We start from the raw sequence: 6559 nt of genomic DNA, 5'->3' as shown, positions 1-6559 counted from the left end.
CGACTCGGCTCTTTTGAATGGGGATCACACCATACCAGACCAAAGCTTGATCCAAAACACACCACCTGGCGTCACCTCCCAGCCTCTTACTATTATTTCTCGTCCATATTGTGAGCCCTAGTCACGTGATTCAAAACTTGAACTTTCAAATCTTTCTGTGATTATTAAATATTAATTTCACCTATTGTCCTTGTCCAAGGCTTTTGCTGTGTATCAGATTAACTTTGAGTCTATTTTTTGACTCTTCTATTTGACTCTACTCGCGTGCTTGTGAGAGGTGAGGCTAAGATTATATAAAATGTTCGTTTAATTGTAGAGATGCTCAAACTAGGGCCAGGGATAAACTATGATTTGGCCCACCATGCCATATATATATATATATATATATATATATATATATATATATATATATATATATATATATATATATATATATATATAAATATATATAAAAGAGTGTGTGCGTGGGTGTGTGTGTGTGTGTGTGTGTGTGTGTGTGGGTGGGGGGGGGGGGGGGGGTTGGCGGGGTGTTATCGTCAAAATGGGGGGGTTATCGTCAAAATGCCATTGTAAACATTTACCAGGACTTTCAGTTGTTTAATTTTGAACGTTCAAACACATTGGAATTCAATATTGAGCGTGTGAATGATTTCTGCTGTTTTAAAAGAACATTATATTTGTCCTCATTATAAACCAAAACAAATTCAAATATGGCTGCGAGAACGTTTTTTATTAAGTATGATTTTTAGCCGTTGGTAGAAAAAAAAAAGATTAGGGACCCCCTGTTTTAGATAAATGTATGTGAAACCCTTGAGAAGAGGGGAAGGAGCATTTTTTTTGCACGAGGAAATCCCTGGCACGAGGAAATCATTCAACACTGGGCTTTCTTTCCATTGTCGGGAGCTAAGTGCTTCCACCTTTTTTATATGTTCATTGATTCCCCACCCATCCACCACCACCACCATCCACCACCACTACTTCTTGCTAAAGAAGCAAATATTGTGCTTTCTTTTGAAAATGGATATAACTATTAATAGACTAGTCATCCGGGTAATATAGATTAACGTGGAGTGTTAAAAGGAGTAACAATAACACCGCGGTTAATCTCTACCGATATTAGACCACTTTTACCATATAAAACTCAGCTACTTATATATATAAGAAAATCTAATTCATACCTACAAAACTTCAATTCAAAATGACATTGTTGGTATGTTCATAATATCATAATAAAAATCGATCATCTGTCTCACGAGAGATCTGTGATGTGGCACTTTTTGGTGTTCAGTTTCATTGTTTAACCCATGGCTAGTCTAGCGGATGTGGTAGACTTGAAGATCATTAATCAACTCAATCCGACATAAAGACTCACCCAATTCCCTGTCTTCATTGCGCCCTAGGACATTTTTTTATTTAAGTAAGTCAAATTGTATACATTCAAATTTACTCCGATTTTCATCTGTGTCTTTATATTAAAGTTCTAAGAATTTTAATTATGATTTTAAAAATCTAAATATGGACACGTCATGTCCCTAATTTAGCAATAAGCATGGAAATGTGTTTGTTAATTGCAAAATCTTGAGTCCTTTCCCACCACATCTTAACTCAACTCCTTTCCTGGTGGAAGTAGTGATAGTGGTGGTATTATATGATCACAATGGAAAAATGTCCCCTAATAAAAAAAGGTTTTCTAATTTCACAACACTTTATTTTCTAATAAAATGGTTTTATAGTAATTTGTGTTTGCATGATTTCTTTGTTCTGATGAAATTTTAGGGTTTAAAGTGTGTTTGCAAGTAACAAACATCATGTTCCATTTGACGATGAGGCTGAAAACCTGCTGTCACCCTGTGACCCAGTAAACAATAAACAAAAAACATTATTTGATTGAGGAATTCTTTCCTATGTAGTAAAACTACCAAAACTATCAACTAAATATGTGTTTATTCTTTTGTTAGAAAGTATTTTCTCATTAGAAAAGTACTCCAGGTATACATGAATGTTTTCATGCTGTGTTTTGTTTTACTGGGGGACAAATTTTCCATAACGTCAATGTTTTTTTTGGAGAATGTGCATTGCAAACAAAGAATTTTTCTAAGTAGTATTCCTAAGGGAGAAAAAAACAACATTCTTTTGGAGTTAAGCAGTAACTTCACAAATCCATTCCCAAACAAAAACTTAGATGTGGCTGTGTGTAATAAGCGCTGTTCTTAATTACAGTTAATATATAAAATTATAAAAAAAAAAAAAATGAATCTTGAAATAAAGTTGTGTGCAAATCATAAACAAAATGCTGTTGTGATTATCTATAAGTAAAAATGCTATTTTATTTATACATTACTGTACTGTATTAACATTTTACTTCATTTTATAATTTATAATTCTATTTTTATTAATAATACAATTTCATAATAATTTTATTATTTCAACATAAAACTTTATCAACAATTCCCTTTAGGTTTTTTTTGGTCTATCCGTGAGAGACCGGGAAAATCAGCGAAACAAATTAGTTTTATATATATATATATATATATATATATTGTTAACGCAGTTATTATTATTATTATTATTTGTTATCATTAACATTTGAACAGTTTACTTTTTAAAAAAATAATATGCCTACTTGGTTTAATAATATATAAAGTAATATTTATAATATTGTATCAAAAATAAAATAGAATAAATCAAATTAATGCAATACATTTTTTATCATATTAATTAAATTGGCACAAATGAAAATGTGTGTTTTACAAGATATGATCTACTTAACTGTGCTAATTCTTTCAGCATACTTTAACAAATACTCTTCCATTCTTCATATGTGGAATTGTCAGGGTTTCTCATTTTAAGAGAAATTCTTGAAGCTGGTGATCAAATGATAAAGAATCTATAGCACTAGCCATTTTCTCTAGCGCTAGTGCTTTAACGTTTTACGCACGCACAAAACAAATCATATTTCTGGTCTAATGTGAGTAGCCACAGTGACACTGCGCTAACCCTATTTTCTTTGTTATACCCCTGGCATTGTTTTTAATTAGGGCTGTAACGATTCCTTAAATAACTTGATTAGAAATTTGATTACAAAAATATTATCGAGTCGAAATAACATGCTTCATTTAGTCCATTCAACTACACATGGAGCACTGCCTTTCCCACGGACCGTTATTACTGACGCACCACCCGCTGAACTCTGGAGTGCTCTGGACAGGGAACACAGAAGATGCCGCAGAATGAAAAATGTTAGAACGGGAAAAACGGTAAGAGGTGAGGAGAAGATTTATATAGAAGCCTGTTTCCGCCACATTCAATAAAAAGTTTGCCTTAGTTATTCTTTTCTTGCAATTATGCATTTTTTTCTCGCCAATTCCGACTTCATTTCTCACAATTCCGACTTTATTTCTCGCAATTCCGACGGGTCACCCCCTCTGTAGTGCCAGAAAGCTTTATACATTCAAAATTAGCTACAATCAATAGAATTGCATGGCATTAAACTATGGCTTTCACTGGATTCAGGTCAAAGAAAAAGACTATTATTTCAAACAAAAACATAAATAAAACAAAAGTACATTTACTGTTTTCTTCAGAGAAATCTTAAATGCATTTATATTTATATTTTTGTATTTAGATGTAAGATGGCAATTAAATGCACTAAACGGGTTTAGTTTTTCACCAATATTTTTGTATGCAATTTCAGCAATAAAAATGCAAATTTTCCTAAGAAGGAAACACATTACTTTTTCATTTTTTTCAGAGACTTGTATTGCTCTTTAATAAAGAAAACTACTTCTTCTTTGATTACTCGATTAGTCTTGGGAATAATCAGTAGATCCACGTTTGCTAAAAAAAATCGATAGCAACAGCCCAATCGCGTATTTGAGTTTAATAATACAAAATGTGCTCAAAGTGCGAGGTGGAGAATAAACAAAATTGCGATACACTTGCCAAAGATGTTCTTCGCTACCTTTCTTGCGATCCATTTCATCCCAGAGCAGTTCAGTGGGATTTAGATGTGGTGACTGGGCAGGCGGGGCCATGGTAAATATCACTCCAGATGACATGTTTTTGAAGTCGGTTCCACCATGAATTGCATTGTGTTGAAGTTTGGAATGGTTGCCATGTTGAGTCAGGATTCCTTTCACCTTTGAGGAATAAGTTCAATTCAATTCAATTCATTTTTATTTGTATAGCGCTTTTAACAATGAACATTGTCTCAAAGCAGCTTTACACAGATAATGCGGTGATTAAAAATGAATATGTTCTTTATGAGTAAGTTTGTCCCTGATGAGCAAGCCGGTGGCGACTGGCGACTGTGGCAAGGAAAAACTCCCCGAGATGGTATAAGGAAGAAACCTTGAGAGGAACCAGACTCAAGAGGGAACCCATCCTCATCTGGGTTACACCGAATGTCCATTTGTGGCGGGTATACAATGTTGCGGGGTGCAGTGATGATGATCAAAAGCGAAGTGTATTTCTGAGTCAGTGTTGTCAGTGAGTAAATCTCCAACAATTCCTACTCCAAAACAACCACAAACCATTAAGGTTCCACCTTAATGTGTGATTGTGGGGGCGAGGCAGTCTACTAACATCCTCTCTCCTGTTGTCCTTCATACACGTTTTTCTGTTACAAACAAGAAAAATCTGTTTGCCTAGAAACAAAAGGAACATGCATGTGTTAAAAAAAACAGACACTGTGGAAAACGGCTGACCCTCTTAAACAACACAAAGCTCCTACAATGAACACAAGAGCATCAAATCTGGACCATGGAGTAAATGGCCTTGTCTGATCATTGGTGTTTTCCACCATGTGAACATCTGGGTATGTGAGTGTGGCTTACCTGGGGAAGAGATGGCACCAGGACATGGCAAGAAGATGAACTGTCTCTGAGTAATGTTCTGCTAGAAAATCTTGGGTCCTCATGTGAATGTTACATGAAACATGAAACACTAACCTAAACATTCCAGTTGGAGAAAGAATTCCAGTTGCTCTTTCAGCAGGAAAACGTGTTTTAGTCTCCAAATCGCCCAGATCTCATGCCAAAACAAGTCCAATGCATGATGGCACCACTTTAAAGTTTACAGTAGTTTGAGGTGCTGCTAATGTATCTGTGCTAGATACCACAGCACGCATTAAGAGGTCTTGCGGAGTCCAGGCCTCGTCAGGTCAGAAGGCATAACCTGTTCTGAGCGTTTGCAGCTGCAGCGCTGCAGATTTTAAACTGTATCTTTGACAATCAGACAGTATTTAAAGAAAAATATGCAAAAACAATTTTCTCTTATTGTCTGATTGCACAAAATTCTGCCAATAGTTCACACACATTAGAAGCTTCTGGGGGTGGAAATGTTTCTTTCAGTAGTTAAACGTTGAAAACTGAATCACACAACGTCAAGGCAGGAAAACACCATGTGTAAATGTTCGTATGAGTTATGTGAACACGATAGGAGCGAATTATATGGATAGTTAACGTAACCTGCAGGTTTTTGAAGCTGATTAAACCTACTTTGAAAATGTGGTTGTGCCTCTTCTCATTTTATAGCACCAAAACTAAAGATTGACGATATTGTTTTTTTACATTTTTGACTCCAATTTGCAAATGTATTTGGCATTGAGAATTTTCAGTAATGTACATAATGTTCATAATGTTCCATAATAAAACAATTCCAGACGATTAGCAGATCTACACACCTGGGATGTCTTCTCTTCTCTGGACGACTATTATATGGGTTACTGCCTCTTTCATTAAATATGACCTTGCTTTATTGACGTATATGTAATATTTTCTCTTCCAAGTACCATAAGTAAAATTTCATGCAAGCAAATTGAGTTTAATTTAGATTGTTTTTAATGTTTGTTGTTTTATACTGCATTACTTTATTCTAAGATTATATTCAAGTTTCACTACTGCCCCACGCGTCCAAATAAAAAACTGCAAGAAGGGCCCCTGAGAGAAAGAAAGGCCATAGGTCAGGGGTCGTGAACAATGTTGCACATCGATGATTGGACCGCTACCCTGTGTCCTTTCCGTGAACTCAAAACTGTTTGGCAGGTACCGCCTGAAACCGGGTCATCCTTTTTTTAGCCGCGATGAAAAGGTGCTTTTAGAGGTCCGTTGTTACAATAAACATTTTCATGAGTGATTATAAATAAATTATAATAGTGGATGGACGGAGAGGGGAAGATCGGGTGGGCTTGAAAATAATTTCCTTATAAAACAACAACATGATATTAATAGTAAAACAAAAAAATCATTTGTTCTGAACATTTTAACTATTCATTCTAAATAGAAAGGGTATAGAAGGTGTAAGAACATCGATTTTTAGAACTGGTTGAATTTGCGTGCTGTTTCTGAAATTGTTTCAATTTCTTACCTTTTTGTTTTATTACCTAGTGTGATTATTTTCGTGTTAAATTTTGTTTAAGTTAATAATTCATACAGCTTCATCTCCTCATTTTGATTTCCTACTTCCAGCATTTGATCGCATATTTAACCCTGAATAAATGCACTCAAAAAACATCAATTAAGTGAAAACATTAAGTTTTTTTATAAGTAATAAAGAAACA

The 6559-nt window shown here is 34.8% G+C and overlaps 1 protein-coding gene across 2 annotated transcripts in view; it reads right to left on the bottom strand.

The window, feature by feature from the left end:
• The window catches only part of hoxa3a (homeobox A3a), an 8387-nt gene extending 8230 nt beyond the window's left edge, over positions 1-157 (bottom strand). For both annotated transcript variants that reach the window (XM_083523786.1, XM_083523787.1), the window contains exon 1: positions 1-157. This exon is cut by the window's left edge. The gene's annotated coding sequence lies outside the window, so the exon portion shown is untranslated.
• Between the last annotated feature and the right edge of the window lie 6402 nt (positions 158-6559).

The sequence above is a fragment of the Silurus aristotelis genome, assembly GCF_946808225.1.
Source record: "Silurus aristotelis genome assembly, chromosome: 21".
Classification (NCBI taxonomy): Eukaryota; Metazoa; Chordata; class Actinopteri; order Siluriformes; family Siluridae; genus Silurus; species Silurus aristotelis.
The sequence above is the reverse complement of the archived record's forward strand: the minus strand, read 5'-3'. Positions and strand labels throughout refer to the sequence as shown.